The sequence below is a fragment of the Oryza glaberrima genome, chromosome 5 (genome assembly GCF_000147395.1).
Source record: "Oryza glaberrima chromosome 5, OglaRS2, whole genome shotgun sequence".
In the NCBI taxonomy this organism is placed as follows: Eukaryota; Viridiplantae; Streptophyta; class Magnoliopsida; order Poales; family Poaceae; genus Oryza; species Oryza glaberrima.
In genome coordinates, this window is record NC_068330.1 from 8,524,503 (window position 1) to 8,542,632 (window position 18,130).

General features: G+C 44.2%; 1 pseudogene; it reads left to right on the forward strand.

Annotated features, from left to right (window-relative positions):
* Nucleotides 1-1,010: 1,010 nt before the first annotated feature.
* Nucleotides 1,011-17,919, forward strand: LOC127773490 (probable LRR receptor-like serine/threonine-protein kinase At1g56130; annotated as a pseudogene).
* Nucleotides 17,920-18,130: the final 211 nt, after the last annotated feature.

Consider the following 18,130-nt stretch of genomic DNA (forward strand, 5'->3'; position numbering starts at 1 on the left):
GGGCGTAAACCTCCCAAAACCGTCAAACTTATGTTTGAAAAAGCCAACGAGTACGCCAAGGCTGAAGACGGCGTCATCGCATCAAAGCAGTCGGGCTCCAGTTGGAAGCCAAAAAAGGATACGCCGGCTACGGGAGGGGGTGGAAGTAACAACCACAAGGACCGCAAGCATAAGCCTGAGGAACTTGTTGCAACCACCACTCACTCTTCTCGACAGCGTTCGCGCGTCAACACGTTTGACAAAATCATGAACTCCCAATGCCCGCATCATCCCAATTCCAACCACGCGGCCAAAGATTGTTTCGTCTACAAGCAGTTCGCGGAACAATACACCAAGACTATACGGAAGAACTCTGACGAAGAACAAAGCACGTCAAAGAAGAAGGACGATGGCAACTCCCCGGCAGGTTTTCAAGACCACCGCAAGGAGCTTAACCACATCTTCGGTGGCCCTTTGGCTTACGAATCTAAAAGAAAGCAAAAGTTGACTCAACGGGAGATTAACGCTGTTCAACCCGACACGCCCCAATATCTCCGATGGTCAGAAACAGCAATCAAGTTCGACCGCTCGGATCATCCCGATCGAGTGGTCCACCCGGGGCAGTACCCCCTGGTACTAGACCCAGTGGTCCGCAACGTCAAGCTTCGCAGAACCCTCATCGATGGTGGCAGCGCACTAAATATCCTCTTCGCCAAGACCCTGGACGATATGCAGATTCCTCGCGCCGAGTTAAAACCGAGCAATGCGCCCTTTCACGGAGTCATCCCAGGCCTATCTACAACTCCACTCGGCCAGATCACCCTTCCGGTTACCTTTGGCACACGGGAAAATTTCCGCACGGAGAACATCTGTTTTGAAGTCGCCGACTTCGAGACAGCATATCACGCCATACTCGGACGCCCGGCGTTAGCCAAGTTCATGGCCGTCCCACACTACACTTACATGATGATGAAGATGCCCGGTCCTCGAGGAGTCCTATCCTTACGGAGTGACATCAAGCAAGCCGTCACATGCGACAAGGAAAGTTGCGAGATGGCCCAAACTCGCGAGATGGCGTCCGCCCGGGAAGATATCCGACTGGCTGCGACCATGGCAAGCGAAAGAGAGGTGCCCGTGACCAAGGTCTCGAAGAGCGGAGAAAGCGAAGCCAAGACTAAGAAGATTCCCCTAGATCCTTCTGATCCCACTAAAACTGCTGTAATAGGCGCCGAGTTAGATTGCAAATAGGAAAGCGCGCTCATCACCTTTCTTCAAAATAATAAAGATATCTTTGCGTGGAAACCATCTGGTATGCCTGGTATTCCTAGAGAGGTGATTGAGCACTCTTTGCACGTCAAAGAAGACGCTAAACCTATTAAACAACCACTCCGCCGCTTTGCACAAGACAGGAAGGATGCGATCAAGGAGGAATTAACCAAGCTGTTAGCAGCAAGCATCATTAAAGAAGTCTTTCATCCCGACTAGCTGGCTAACCCGGTCCTAGTTCGGAAGAAAACTGGGCAATGGCGTATGTGTGTCGATTATACCGACCTTAACAAGTCTTGCCCTAAAGATCCTTTTGGGTTGCCTCGCATTGACCAGGTAGTCGACTCGATCGCCGGCTGCGAGCTACTCAGTTTTTTGGATTGCTACTCGGGGTATCATCAGATCCGATTGAAGGAATCCGACTGCTTGAAGACTTCATTCATCACGCCCTTTGGGGCCTAATGCTACATCACCATGCCATTCGGGCTGAAAAACGCAGGAGCAACTTATCAACGCATGATTCAGAGATGCTTCTCAACTCAAATTGGCCGCAACGTCGAAGCTTACGTAGATGATGTAGTCGTCAAGACTAAGCAGAAGGATGATTTAATCTCGGACCTAGAAGAAACCTTCGCGAGCATCCGTGCTTTCAGGATGAAACTAAACCCTGAAAAATGCACCTTCGGAGTACCGTCAGGGAAGTTGCTTGGTTTTATGGTGTCTCATAGAGGCATACAAGCCAACCCGGAGAAAGTCACCGCTATCCTCAACATGAAACCGCCGAGCTCCCAGAAAGACGTCCAGAAGCTGACTGGATGCATGGCGGTGCTCAGCCGATTCGTCTCACGACTTGGCGAGCGGGGGATGCCCTTCTTCAAGCTATTAAAGAAAACAAACAATTTCTAGTGGGGATCTGAAGCACAGAAGGCCTTCGAAGACTTCAAGAAACTCCTCACCGAGCCACCAGTCTTAGCCTCACCACACCCACAGGAGCCGCTGCTACTATATGTATCAGCCACCTCCCAGGTTGTGAGTACAGTCTTGGTTGTTGAGCGTGAGGAAGAAGGCCACGTCCAGAAAGTCCAGCGACCAATCTACTTCGTCAGCGAAGTCCTAGCCAACTCCAAGACGAGGTATCCTCAGGTTCAGAAGTTGTTATACGGTATCTTGATCACCGTTAGGAAATTATCCCATTACTTGCAAGGCCACTCGGTCACGGTGGTCACATCGTTCCCGCTCGGTGATATACTGCATAATCATGAAGCAAATGGACGGATTGCCAAATGGGCCTTAGAATTGATGTCTTTGGACATATCCTTCAAGCCCCGAACCTCAATCAAGTCCCAAGCATTAGCAGATTTTGTCGCCGAGTGGACCGTGTGCCAGGAGGATACCCCCGGAGAAAAGATGGAGCACTGGACCATGCATTTTGACGGATCAAAAAGGCTTTCGGGCACTGGAGCGGGAGTGGTCCTAATTTCCCCAACTGGAGAAAGATTAAGTTATGTGCTTTGGATACATTTTTCGGCATCTCACAACGTCGCAGAGTATGAGGCGCTCCTTCATGGACTACGGATCGCAATCTCCCTGGGGATCAAGCGTCTAATAGTTCGTGGAGATTCACAACTTGTCGTCAACCAAATTATGAAAGAGTGGTCCTGCCTCGACGACAACATGACGGCATACCGACAGGAGGTACGCAAACTGGAAAACAAGTTCGACGGACTCGAGCTTAGTCACGTTCTCCGACACAACAACGAAGCTGCCGACAGACTAGCCAACTTTGGATCCAAGCGCAAGGTGGCCCCCTCCGATGTATTCATCGAACACCTTTATGAGCCGACTGTACCTTAGAAAGAAGCGACTCAAGTTGCGGACACTCAAGACATAGCCATGATTGAAGCCGACTGGAGAGAGCCCCTCATACGATTTTTAACCTCCCAAGAGCTCCCTCAAGATAAAGATAAAGCCGAGCGGATTTCAAAGCGTAGCAGGCTTTATATTATTCATGAAGCCGAGCTATACAAGAAAAGCCCTTCAGGAATTCTACAGCGCTGTGTATCTCTAGAGGAAGGGAGACAACTGCTGAAAGACATACATTCTGGCATATGCGGAAACCATGCCGCCGCACGCACCATTGTCGGCAAAGCTTACCGGCAGGGTTTTTTCTGGCCCACTGCTGTGTCCGATGCCGACAAGATTGTGCGCACGTGCGAGGGTTGCCAATTTTTCGCCAGACAAATTCATCTACTAGCTCAAGAGTTGCAAACAATCCCGCTGTCCTGGCCGTTTGCGGTTTGGGGGCTCGACATGGTCGGCCCGTTCAAAAAGGCAGTCGGCGGTTACACGCATCTATTTGTAGCCATTGACAAATTCTCCAAGTGGATTGAAGTTAAACCGGTTATCACAATCACGGCAGATAAAGCTAGAGGTTTTTTCATCAACATTGTGCATAGGTTTGGAGTGCCTAATCGGATTATCACTGATAATGGCACACAATTCACTAGCGGAGTTTTTAAGGACTTTTGCGAAGACTTCAGAATTAAAATTTGCTATGCCTCTGTAGCGCACCCCATGAGCAATGGACAGGTCGAACGAGCCAATGGCATGATACTTCAAGGGTTAAAAGCACGAGTTTTTGACCGACTAAATCCCTATGCCGGAAAATGGGTGGAACAACTACCATCAGTACTTTGGTCTTTGCGTACTACCCCCAGTCGGGCCACAGGCCAGTCACCTTTTTTCCTAGTCTACGGGGCAGAAGCAATGTTGCCTAGTGAAGTGGAATTCGAATCCTTGCGCTTTCGCAATTTTCACGAAAAACGCTATGAAGAGGACCAAGTGGATGACCTGCACCGATTGGAAGAAGCCCGCGAAGCAGCTTTGATTCAGTCGGCCCAATATTTACAAGGGTTGCGACGCTATCATAACTGTAACGTCCGATTACGCGCTTTTCTAGTCGACGACCTGGTTCTGAGGAAAATTCAAACTACACGAGATTGGCACAAGTTATCTCCTTTATGGGAAGGGCCATTCATAATCTCTGAAGTCACTCGGCCAGGTTCCTACCGACTCAAACGTTGTTGACAACTCTTGGAATATCGAACATCTTCGTCGTTTCTACGCCTAAGTTTATCTCTATATTTCCCTGTCTTGACTGACAACATCGAGCTTTTTCTCGAGGTTGTTAGTCGGGGGGCTACTATAATAATAATGGAGTATGATCTTTATCAATTCAATTTGCTTACTCGGTCTATCATTGCCTTGCTCGTTTTTTCTACTTAGTTTACGAGGACTGAAAGTTTTTTAATAGCTTTCGCGGGTTTTAGGCTCAGCAAAGCATGACAAAGGCTTTTAAGAAATCAATAGCTAAGCATGAAACACCAAGCACAGCATAAATATACTGGTATTGTACAAATTGTGCCTCCATCATCCATCATCAAAGACACTTTACATATTAATCAATGTCAGTCTTTTCGTCGTCAGAGTTACCACTACCAGTCGGCCGAAGATCAGTATCTTGGAACCGTTCTACTACATCGCTCGCAATTTTGTCGGCTGCTTTCTGCGCGTCGTTGATGAGATCAAGGGCAGCCTCTTCGCTTGTCCCGTCCGCAAAACCGTCGATGGCATCAATGTCAATTTTAGGGTACAAGGATTTGGTCATCGCAAGGGCCAAACTCGCTCCCATACTTCCGGCTTCTTTAATGTTCTTGAAATAGGTGTCCGGAGCGACTCTCAGTTTGTCAAAAACTTCAGAAGCATTGAATCTACTCGGACCATTGTTATTAAAGAACATTGCCTGGACAAGCGGAGTAGCGGCATTTGCGACCTCATCCCTGGCTCCTTCAAGTCTTTTAGTCTTGCCGACCAGGGCATCGAACTGGGCTTGCGACTTGATCTTGCGGTCTACAACAACAAAGCCATGTCAATGATTTGCTGCATTAAAGAGAGAAAATCAGGTTGCTGGCTAACAATACCTTCAACCTCCTTCAAAGCCGAGTCCCTTTGTGCGACCAATTCTGCCTTGTCACTCTCTAAAGTCTGGATCTGCTTCTCCTGTTGAGCTATCTTGGCGGCTTGCACTGTTTTGATTCCAGATAGCTGAAGACACAATAATAACAGCACAAATTAATGGGATAGATTTGGTGGTTACCTTTTGATGAGCCGCTCAGTTCAAAGTTAGAATCCTGGAGTTGAGCAATCCGGTCCCTCAGATCGTGCTCTGTCTTTCTAGTGAGCTCTTTGGTTTCGTGTAACTGCTCTCTAACAGCTTCAAGGGTCCCTAAATGAGGAACCAGCTTCTCTAGGGTTGTGGTTTTGGCCTCATTCCGGAGATGGATTCTCTGCGTGATGATTTATTGTTAAGTCTTGCCGAGAAGGAAACGAGGTAATCAAGGACAGCTACCCGGAAACTTACATTTACGATGCGGGTAGCTTCTCCGAGTGCTTTCTTCAGCTGGCGCACCTCTTCGTCTTCCTTCTGCCGGTTTATCACAATGCCTGCGGGTTGCAAGTTGTCGTCCCACCATTTGATTAGAATAGGGGGACGAGAATCAGCGGTTGCCTTTATCCGAGGGATTTCCTCTTCGTCACCGGCTAGTGGTCCTGATGTATTCCCGGACATTAGTCAAGTAAATTGGAGTTACTCGGATTGCCATTACTTGAGAAGATGGGTTACCTGAAGCAGTTTCTGGATGAGCGTGAGGTGATCCTTGCCCTTTATCCGAAGACCCAGGCGTCGGGTCGTTATCAGCGTCCGGCCCTTGGGAAGCGTCAGCCTGAGTTTCAACTTCAGGGATTTCCTGGCTGGCTGCAGTTTCCGCTTCCGACTGGTTTCCAGTCGGGGGCTCCTGGCTGGCTGCAGTTTCCGCTTCCGCCGACTGGTTTCCAGTCGGGGGTTGGTCACTTAGGTTTACATTGTCGGTTGATGCCTGAGCGCCAGTCGGGTGGTCCTCAGAAGTCGGCCTAGCTTCTTTGGAGGAACTCGTTTCTGTGTTAGCTGGATAGGAGTCCTTTCCGGATGGTTTCCTGCAAGTTTTTTCGGTCTTCAATACTGTTTTCATGTGAGAAGCATGTCAAAATGACTAAGGTATCAAACGATTTGTACTTGGAGGACTTTCTAAACTTCGGCATGGGGTGGCTAGATGTTTTCTTCTTCGGAGCAGTGTGCTTCGGCCGTTTTTTGGGTGATCCCTTATCCCCAAATTTGTTGTTGACATCGCCTTCGTCGTCACTCAGCACAAGCTTTCTCTTGCGAGAATCTGACTGCCCAGTCGGATTGGGAGTTTTAGATTGAGAGTCTGACCTGATTTTTGGTCCCCCACTCCCCTGAACGGTCTGATGACGAGGAGATCGGTGTTGAGTAATTGGGGGGTTAGGTTTCATCAAAGCAAATTCCTAAATAAGATGCCCTCCACGGTCAGTTAATTCAACAAGAAGACAAAATTATATTTTGGTCACGGTTTGAAGAGTTCTGATACATACCGGCGGAGGTGGATTAAATGCGTTATATGGAACGACTGGCAGCAGATGTGTGTAACTCACAACGATGGCATTGGAAAAGATCTTGTACATCCTTTCTTTCATGGTCTTAAAATCCAAGGAATCTGGATCTTCGCGATTTGGATCATGCTTTCCATCAAACTCAAAAGCTGTGCGTGATCTTTCCTTAATTGGAGCTAACTGGCTTTTAATGAAATGCCGAGTGATTTGCTCTCCCTGCAAACCTTGTTCCTTGAGCTTCAGCATGCGCTCCATCAGTTCTAGAGCTTGCGCAGCTTTATCTCCCATGGGCAGTGAGTTCCAGGTGTCTTGATAGACTGGGGGAAGGCAGGAGTACTCGGGAAGAGCAGGCTCGGGGTTTTGAACATAAAACCAATTGGCGTGCCATCCTTTGTTTGAGGTCTTGAAGGGCATGGAGAAAAAATTTTGGCTCAAAGTTCCCCTCAGTTGAAATCCAGCACCTCCAACTACGCATGGTTTGCTTTTGTTCGGTTGGGGTTTGAGGAAGAAAATACGGCGGAACAGAGCAAAATGAGGCCTAATGCCCAGGAAAGCTTCACAGACGTGGACAAAATTGGCAATGTGGACTATGGAGTTTGGATTCAGATGATGCAAATTAATTCCATAGAAGTTCAAGATTCCGTGGAAAAACTTCGAAGTCGGAAGAGAAAATCCGCCATAAAAGAAATGGGAAAAAACCACGACCTCATGTGTATCAGGGGTTGGGAAAGCTTTACCAAATGCCGGACGCCACCCGATGATCTCCTTTGCTGGAAGAACGCCGTGCGCCACCATCTCCTTCAGATTTTCCTCCGTCACGTCGGACGGCACCCATTGGCTTTCGAAACTTTCCTTTTCTTCCGCCATCGATTCGACCCGAATGGGTTGATTTGATTCGAGGGATGGCTAGGGAGGGATGTGGAATCGGAGCGGTGGGGTGTGCACAGAAATTTTGTGAATTTCTGGGAGTGGATTGGGGCGGAATAGCGAACCCTAGTTTCGCCGGCGCAACTTTGTACTGTAGCAAGGAGTGGGGGAAATGGCGAGAGTTCCGGCGGGGAAGACGAAGCATCACTTAGACTTTGGGATTTTGTTAAGGGTTTCGGAGGTGCTAATGGGCCTAGGTCTGAACAGTACTTCAGCCCAATATCATTAACAGCGTGGCCCGTTGTGATCCTTAGGGACTTAGGCATTTTTGCTTTGGCAATTTGTGCTCACAATGGTGTGGCCCGATGCTGCTAAAATCCTTTTTAACGCGGTTATATAATTCTTTGGAATTATTGCAATGCAAATAAAAAGGTACCCGACAGAAAGGTGTTATACTATTTTTGTAAGCCTTTTTAGGCTGCAAAAGCTGTCTGGGTTGATTTGAGGCGGCCTGTTTTTCTAATGGTCATTCTCTTGGCATATTATGCGCTTATTTTGATTATGGTGAGGGTCATAACCTAAGCTGTTAGACTTGTTAATTACCATAATTTTTATAACATTTGATGGATTATCTTAAGAGTTTTTACTCGGATTCCTGTCAAATATATTCATTTGTGAACCTTTTTTAGAGTGTTATTCACTCGGGTTCTTTTGACCACGGCTAAGAAGAAGTCGGCTGAATGTCTTATTGGAGGCCGCATATGCTTTTGCCGTATCTGCTTTTGTCATATGATGCTTGGTTGTGAAATCATTTTGTTCTTGACTACATGTTTAGTTTTTTAACTAATCATATAGCCGGGGGCTACACCTAATTAGGTGCATCTATTTGATGCACCATGTTTTTTATTTTTCGCCCTTTACAGTCTTCGTCTTTATTACTCGGCAGGCCTGAGCAGGAAAAATTAAAGCACTCGGATTATCATTCTTGAGAGAGCTATGTTGACGACTGCAAAGGTCTCGGGGGCTACTGTGGAGATTATGGATACCCCATATCTACATGGCTGTTATAATTAGACTGGATATAGGATACCGAATATAGATAGAATATCTTTATTGTATCTCGGGTTTGCTTCTTAACTTGTACGTCAAGAAAATATCCGGAGATTTAGTCGGTTACGATTGTATTTTATCTGTATTTTCATATTCCGTTAGGGATATGAGTTATACCCTGTAATACGGACTCCTTCCCCTATATAAGGAGGGGTCCGAGTCCTTCTTGGGACACAATTCTCTTGAAGATCATACATTCAATAATACACTCGGCGGATTCATCCTCGGACAGGAGTAGGGTATTACTTCTTGAATAAGAAGGCCTGAACCTATATAAATTCCTTGTCTACAAACCCATCCACTTTTCTAGCTTGATAGCCACCCCCTTTCAGTATTGCCGAAATCTTGTTTTGACAAGATGGTATTGAGAGGTAATAATAGTTTCACACCGAAATAGATGCAGAATAAATTATCTATAGACTATAGGTGCCGAAAGTACTAAAACCAGCACCTATAGACTTTTTCCACCATCGTGGACTAAAAACGCAAAAATACGGCACCTTTAAGCGACTACATATATCGGTTCTATAGAAAAACCAACATCAATACCCATAAAAACCGAGAGTGAGCAGATAATTGATAAGGTGAGTAGCGGTCTGTCTCTCTCTCGCGCGCCCCTCTCCCTCTCGGTCTCTCGCTTCTCTCACTCGTGGCGGCGTCCGCCCCTCTACCAGATCCAGTAGGAGGGGAGGTGACGGGCTCCCATGGTGGTGGCAGCGTCCTCCGCTCCGCCAGATCCAGCAGGAGGGGTAGCAGGGGCAGTGGCGGCGCCTTTCCCTCCACCCGATCCGGTGTGATGGGTGGCGGTGGCGGCGGCGGCGTCCTCCTCTCCACCAACAAATTTGATGGGAAGGGAGGTGGCAGGCTCCCCATGGCGCACGCAGCCACGATGGTGGCGCTCCTCTTCTCCACGCCTTGCATCGTCTCCCTTTCCCCTAGCCTCCCACCGGTGGCTCTCCTCTCCACCGTAGCAAGGCACGGCCTCCTCTCCAGCGCTGGCCACCGCGAGCTCGGGGTCGGATCCGCTGCCGCGACGGTGAGGGGCGGCTGGATCGACAACAGGGAGACCGAATCTACGACGGTGACAGTGGCATGTGTTTGCAATTTTGTTCATTTTTGTGATTGTGTTTGGTTGATTGGATGATGTTGATCTCAATAATGACTTTGATTGTATTTGTTTGATGCAGATGATGCTTATCTCTGTGATGATGGAGAGCTCCTCGATGCATTTTCTCGATTTGAGCTGATGCATCGAGCTTTTTTTTCATTCCTGGGATCTCAATGATGTCGCCCGCTAGATGTCGGTAGCGAAATCAGATACCTATAACCGGTTTCCAATTGTCACATGTCCTTTTCTCTGTAGTAGTGATCTACCAACTAATTAAATTAGTTCCGGAGGCCAAACTACATGCTACTCCATATATATCGTTATCAACCGTGACGGGTGTGGTTATATGTATTAGCACAAGGGTTATTGAGAAGCTGCATGCGAGCGCAGTTGACCATAACTTTTAACGTTTAGCACGTATGTACATACTATATATATGAAAATGTCATCTCTTTGACAAGCCACCCAGTGTAGTTAATTTCTTGAGAGAGAGAGAGAGAGAGAGAGAGAGAGAGATCATATCGATGCATTCCTGCCGCAGCAGCACCATCAGTGGTGTCGTTCTCCATCTGGCGTACTGGCTGGTGCTTGTGTTCTCATGGCAGGTTGCAGCTGCTCAGGCTCAACAAGCACCAAAAACTGATCCAGCCGAAGGTAAGCGTGCAAGCATATATTGCACGTACGTCGACGTATACCACGCATGCAGATGTCTTTGATTTTCTTCACCACATAGCTAGATCGATGGCAAGAGTAGTGCTGTAACTTTACTAGTAGACAAGGTACGCTCTAGAGAAAAGATTAGTAGGAAAGGATGGCACTTCTATCCACCATGGTTATGTTGGCGGGTCTTGGTGTGGAAGGGCGGATTCATCCTTCTCTTTTGGCTTCTTCCTCTCCTATCCAATAGTATGGATAGATTTGAGTGCAGTGGGATGCCATGTTCTCATGTGTCTCTCAACACAATGGGCAATGTGTCTTAGGCATGCGATGAGGCATGTTGTTTTTATCTTTTTATTATAGTCTTTCAGGATTACTGTGTTGTAATTTTGTTTCTGTAATATCTGATACTATCTCTTGTGGTTCGTTAATAAAAGGAAAGTGCCCTCTCTTACGCCTAAATTTCTATGCAGTGGCAGCCCTGAACATGATCCTTGGGAGATGGGGTAAGAAGGCATCATCCGAGTGGAACATCAGCGGCGAGCCCTGCAGCGGTTACGCCATTGACAAAACCGACTGGGATTACTACCCCAACATCAACCCATTCATCAAGTGTGATTGCACTGACAGCAACAACACAGTATGCCACATTACCAAACTGTACGTACACTTTCTTTTGTTGATCTTGTTTTCATTAGCTGTGCACCATGTACTCGACGCAGAGTCCAAACGAGTCCATATATATCACCCCCCAAATAAATAAATAAATTATGCTGATGTGCAAGCTAAGTAAGGCAACGAGACATATTGAATTATCGATATTAATTAGTACATATGCTATTGGGTCCTCCGATCTAGCTCAAATGGCCTCGTTTCGCATGTTCTTCAGGTAAAACCAAATATTCCATGCACAATTCCCTTATGCGTACTACTTGTCTGTTTTGCAGGAGGGTAACTAAGTTGGACGTAGTTGGTCAAATACCTACAGAGCTACAAAACCTCACCCATCTAGTAGACCTGTATGGTATCTAAGTCTTTTCTCCTTTATCTTGATAATAAAGTGTGACGCTATAAATTAAGGTTTTGCATAACCTATGCATAGATTAGAATTTTCCCCATACTATGAATCTGGACAGGGGTCTACCTAGATTCATTTTACTAGGATTTCTAATCATCTATGCCTAGGTTATATTTTGGGATATAAGGAGTACTTCCTCCGTTTCACAATGTAAGTCATTCTAGCATTTCTTACATTTATATTGATGTTAATGAATCTAGTTAGATATATATGTCTAGATTCATTAACATCAATATGAATGTGGAAAACGCTAGAATGACTTACATTGTGAAACGGAGGGAGTATGTGACAACCAGCAAATAGCAACTAGATATATGCAATATATTTTTGTCTGCTATTTGACCTAGTGTTTCTTTATGTTGTTTTCAGGAACTTCAATTATAATTACTTGACTGGTGCCATTCCATCATTCATTGGAATATTCACTTCAATGAAATATTTGTAAGAGTTACTTGTCAAGTTCAAGATTCATGTATCATCCATTAATATTGGCTATTGATTTGTCTTAATATTGTTTTATCGCTAAAAGAGCATTGGCTATGAATCCACTCTCTGGACCACTTCCGAAGGAACTTGGGAACCTCACCAATCTTGTCTCCTTGTAAGAAAATTTTTCTCACATGGCACATGAATCTTCAACTACATGCCTACATATCTGAACTACTTGAACTAATGCAACAACACAACAGTCAATCGTATAACTTCTCTACAATAAAGTGATGGAGAGTGTAACTTCCTTTTATGGTGTGTTTCATATGGGCAAATAAAATTGAACTAATGAAAAGTTGAAAAATATTATAATCACGAATATTGTGTGCGAAATGGCTCATTGGGACAAAGCATGGCCACATTATGCTATCAGTTGAACAAAAAAATAACATCAGTCCTGAAATAATATTTTATTTTTATTTAGGGGAATTAGCCTAGACAATTTTACTGGTGGACTTCCTGAAGAACTGGGCAACTTGACCAAACTTCGGTAATTGTAAGATGAACCCCCTATTAATTTCTAAGTACCAATCGCTACAATTAAAAGAAACAAAATTGGAATGGCCAGATCTATTGTTGAACATAATAATTACTTCAACGATATTTCAATACTAGGTACATTGATAGTTCTGGATTCAGTGGTCCATTCCCTTCAACATTCTGGAAACTTCAAAACCTGAAGATCTTGTACAGTCGATAACTGAGCCTCAATTATCACATTCTTCATATTTTCATGCTAAATCTAAAAATTTTGGTGTCCTTGTAGGAGAGCATCAGATAATGGATTCATAGGGAAAATACCTGATTATTTGGGCAGCATGACTAATTTGCAAGATATGTAAGAGATTAATCTTATTGTCTTATTAACATATCATTTGCTCTATCTTATTCAGAGCCAGATGAAATTGTGCAACACAAAATTTCAGCATATGTTCTTCCCATTAGAACTTGAACAATAGCATATTTCACATTTCAATTCTCACTTAACATATGCATACATCTGCATGACATGTTGACACATATAGATTTTATATAAGAATGTTCATACATAGTGTCTATTCTTTTCTCATTTTGAAAAATAGTGGTATGTCCCTACTTTTTTTTTATCTAAATGTGTGCACTTCTAGTGCTTTCCAAGGAAACTCATTTGAAGGACCAATACCACAAAGTCTGTCCAACCTAACCAAATTAACAAGCTTGTAAGTATATTTTCATGGTGGCATGGATCTCTTGATGGTTGATAATATCAAGGCTTGTAACTGATTTCTGGAAAACACGAATGAGCAGACGGATTGGAGATATTGTAGATGGGAATTCTTCGCTGGCTTTTATCGGGAATATGACATCTTTGAGCGAACTGTATGTGATGCTTTTAGCTAAAAAGCTTAATTACAATTTTGACAAAGTTGCAAGTTAATTACCAATGTTTGATTTCTTTCTTACAGAATATTAAGGAACTGTAAGATATCTGGTGATCTCAGAGCAATAGATTTTTCTAAGTTTGAAAAGTTAATCTTGCTGTAAGTTTTGTGGGTATGGTACTAATTAATGATGTTATTGCTCATTTCCTCATGCTGTGAACCATATATATGTTTCAGTAATGTTGTAGTCTTGTCACACAGTGACCTGAGTTTTAACAAAATCACTGGGCAAGTTCCTCAATCCATCCTGAATTTGGGAAATCTACAGTTCTTGTAAGTAATTATTTCTTTGCATTAATTTAGCTTATAGAACCACCTGATAAGCAGACAAGCATATTAGATTATGTTGAACTGTGCCCAATTCAGGTTTCTTGGGAACAATAGCCTTACAGGAATGTTGCCAGATGGTATAAGCTCTTCCTTAAAGGCAATGTATGTAAAAAACAATCGACATATATATATAATAAAACGATGTATTAATTTCATATGATGTAATTTCTGGAGTGTTTACAGAGACTTTTCCTACAACCAACTCAGTGGAAGCTTTCCTTCCTGGGCTAACCAAAACAATTTACAGTTGTAAGTAAAAATTATGATATTTGTGTTATGAAGCAAAAAATAGATCGTCTAATATATTATTTTCTGCAAGGAATTTGGTGGCAAACAACTATTTACCTGGTACTATCGATAATAGGTACTTTTGGAATTTATTTATAGTTCCGCAAGTCATTAAGTATAAGAAAATCTTCATGACGATGACTCTAAATTTTTAATTCAAATTATACATAGTGCATTGCCTTCGGGACTAAACTGCCTCCAGCAAGACATTCCTTGCTTACGTGGATCTCCCGAATATATGGTCTAACTATTCGCCAACCATAGAAAGTAATGTGAGCTTAATTAGGAATTTTAACGGCTATTATAATTTTTAATCTTAATTGCAGATTATTCCTTTGCTATTGATTGTGGTAGCAAAACAGCTTTGAGAGGCTCAGATAATACTATTTATGAGGCAGATTCTATAAATCTTGGAGCTGCATCATATTATGTTACTGACCAAACAAGATGGGGCGTCAGTAGCATAGGAAACTACTTCCAGGCCACAGATGGAAATAACATTATATCTAGCCCCCAACATTTTCAGAACGTAGTTGATTCAGAACTATTTGAAACTGCAAGAATGTCACCATCATCTCTGAGGTACTATGGGCTTGGACTTGAGAATGGAAATTACACAGTTGTACTGCAATTTGCAGAGTTTGCTTTTCCAGACTCGCAGACTTGGCTAAGCTTAGGGAGAAGAGTTTTTGACATATATGTCCAGGTACAAATTTCAATATGTTTTTATAGTGATCTTTTACTGACTCTTTTTTAATTCTTTCATCTAAAAGAATGGTTGACATTATAATAGGGTGCTCTAAAAGAAAAGGATTTTGATATAAGGAACATGGCGGGTGGAAAATCTTTTGGTGCAGTTAACTGGAGTTATGTGGCAACTGTATCTAAAAACTTCCTTGAGATCCATCTTTTCTGGGCTGGGAAGGGCACTAGTTGCATACCTACTCAAGGTTACTATGGCCCGATGATATCCGCTTTAAGTGTCACTCCAAGTGAGCACAACACTAATTAAGGTGATATCAACTAGCATTATACAAAATTGCTTCCATTAAGTATGATTGATATTTCCTTTGCAGATTTCACTCCTACTGTGCGAAATGGCGTGCCAAAAAGGAAACGTAAAGCAGGTGCAATTGCTGGAATATCGATTGGTGTTATAGTTTTAGCATTAGCAACCATATTTGGATTGTTTATGCTGGCAAAGAAGCGAAAAACAATAGCACAACAGAAAGACGGTACTACTTATTGGCATAGAGTTTAGACATCAAAATTTTTAAACACTATACTCTCTTTCTTATTCGTCCTGGAAAAACATGCAGAACTATACAACCTGGTTGGACGACCTGATGTTTTTAGTTATCCTCAACTCAAGCTAGCTACAGAAAATTTCAGTTCTCAAAATATCCTAGGGGAAGGTGGATTTGGGCCAGTATATAAGGTTATTTATTTGAAATAAATAATTATGTACAATTGCAATAGTATATTTATCTTATTAGTATTTAATTGCTTCGTTTTTATTAGCAACCTTTTGGTCTGTGCTAAAAATATACATGGAATAACTTTTGCAGGGTAAGCTACCTGATGGAAGAGTTATAGCTGTGAAGCAACTTTCTCAATCATCTCATCAGGGGACAAACCAATTTGTGACAGAAGTTGCAACAATTTCAGCTGTGCAACACCGGAATCTTGTGAGATTGCATGGATGTTGCATTGACAGTAAAACACCCTTGTTGGTCTATGAGTACCTTGAAAATGGAAGCCTGGATCGAGCAATCTTTGGTGAGTTCACTTTTTCAAAATTGCATGCTTGTGACACCCATAAAATTATATTTCCTTAATTCACTAACTAAAAATTGTTTGCTTCATGATTAAGGATTTTTTTATGCATTGTCGATAATTTGCATTCTTGATGTTAACTGAAATTATTTCAACTTGTAAAGGTCAGAATAGCTTTAACCTTGACTGGGCAACACGCTTCGAGATTATTTTAGGCATAGCAAGAGGACTAACTTATCTTCACGAGGTGTCAAGTGTGCGCATTGTGCATAGGGACATCAAAGCTTGTAATATTCTTCTTGACATTGATCTCACCCCAAAGATCTCTGACTTTGGACTCGCAAAGCTCTATGATGAGAATCAGACTCATGTGAGCACAGGAATCGCGGGCACAATGTAAGAACAAATCAACATTTGTCTTCATACAACTATAACTTCTAAATGAATGCTACTTTTAACTCGTTTGATCTTTGTGAAGTGGTTATCTAGCTCTTGAGTATGCAATGAGAGGTCGTTTGACAGAAAAGGCTGATGTTTTTGCATTTGGAGTGGTCATGCTGGAGACCATTGCTGGTCGACCTAATACCGACAACTCCCTTGAAGAAAGCAAGATTTATCTCTTTGAATGGGTAAGCTTGTCTATGATCTTTCCATCCAGAAAACGTCAATTGATCATCGTGTATCACCTTTTTGTTAACTGAACCTATGTTCATTAAAAGGTATGGGGCCTATATGAAAAGGATCAAGCGCTCAGAATTGTTGAACCAAGTCTCAAGGATTTTGATAAGGATGAAGTATTTAGAGTTATATGTGTTGCACTCCTCTGCACTCAGGGCTCACCGCACCAACGACCACCAATGTCGAAGGTCGTGGCAATGCTCACTGGTGATGTTGATGTGGTTAAGGTGGTCACGAAGCCGAGCTACATCACTGAGTGGCAGCTTAGAGGTGGTGGGAACTGTAGCTACAAAGGATATACCAACCCTGAGTTTGATAGACAGAAAGAGATCACCAGAGATTGTCTCCACGGAAGATGAATTCAAAGTAGAAAATCTCTACACGGTCAGCCTGGGTTTGAAATGACAATATTGGACACTACTTTTTTTACATAACTCTATGTCGATGTGAGTTGAGCAAATAATGAATTACTTATCCTGAACTCCTAAAAATTTGTAAATGGTGAATTATTGTGGTTTATGAATGTCACGGTTGTGAATATTATTTGGCGTCTGGCCAAGTTTGGCAGAGATTGGGGTGACATTTAGAAGTGGAATTTTGGGGGGGGGGGGGGGTTCAGAGGAAGAACACACAGAGCAGAGGCGGGGAGGATATTGTATTTTTGTATTCTATTTCATAATCCCCAACAGGGTGTCCACAGCTGAACTTATACAGTCTCTCCCCGTGCAACTTGGACCTACAGCAGCTCAGCTAACACACCATCAACACAGATATAGCAGGGCGCGACGGCATGGTGATCTCCTCAAGGCGGAGTAGGGAGCAGAACCCGGCAAACGTCGAGAACCACGCTGCATAGGGATTAGATACCGAAGATGGATGAACTTGTTGGACAGACCGTTTAGTGTATTGAGGACTAGTGTGCGGGCACGGACGGGTTCACCGAGGTCGCCGCAGCAAGGGCGTTCATATTTGCGGCAGTACTTGGAGACGGTGAGGTCGCCTTGTTGTAGCATGTGGAACTCGCTCTTCAAGTTGAGGGCGTGTTGCTCACAATTCCCTAGAAATTGGTGTTCGTGCTCTTGCCAGACGATGCGGGCGGTCGTGTCAACGGTGAGGACGTCTTGAAGGAGGTTGGTGGAGATGGTGCTGAACAACTACGCGAGGACGACGCAGTCCGTTTGGATCCAATCAACGCAATCGAAGTGGAAGGAGTTGGAGAGGATGTGATCCGTCAACGCGTACTTGCCGAGGGCAACCAAGAACAAGCCATGCCTCTGAGTGTAGTTGGCGGCGGCAACGTTGAGCGTGACGGGGACTTGGGCCTTGATGTTGAGGACGCCGATTGCTTGGGCATGGAGGGCAGCTAGTGTGTCGTCATCTAGGGCGGGCACGGCCTGGCGGTGAGTGTCCGCAGCGCCGTGGGCGAGTCACGCCGAGGTGAAGAGGGCGGCGAGGGCTGGCACATGAGTCGTCGCCTCGGGAAGATAAGTGGTGGGCACCGTGGCCTAGAGTACGGTGACCGTCGCGGTAGGGGCGCCGGAGGAGGGGGTCAGTGTAGCCGGCGCCAAGAGGAGCCCA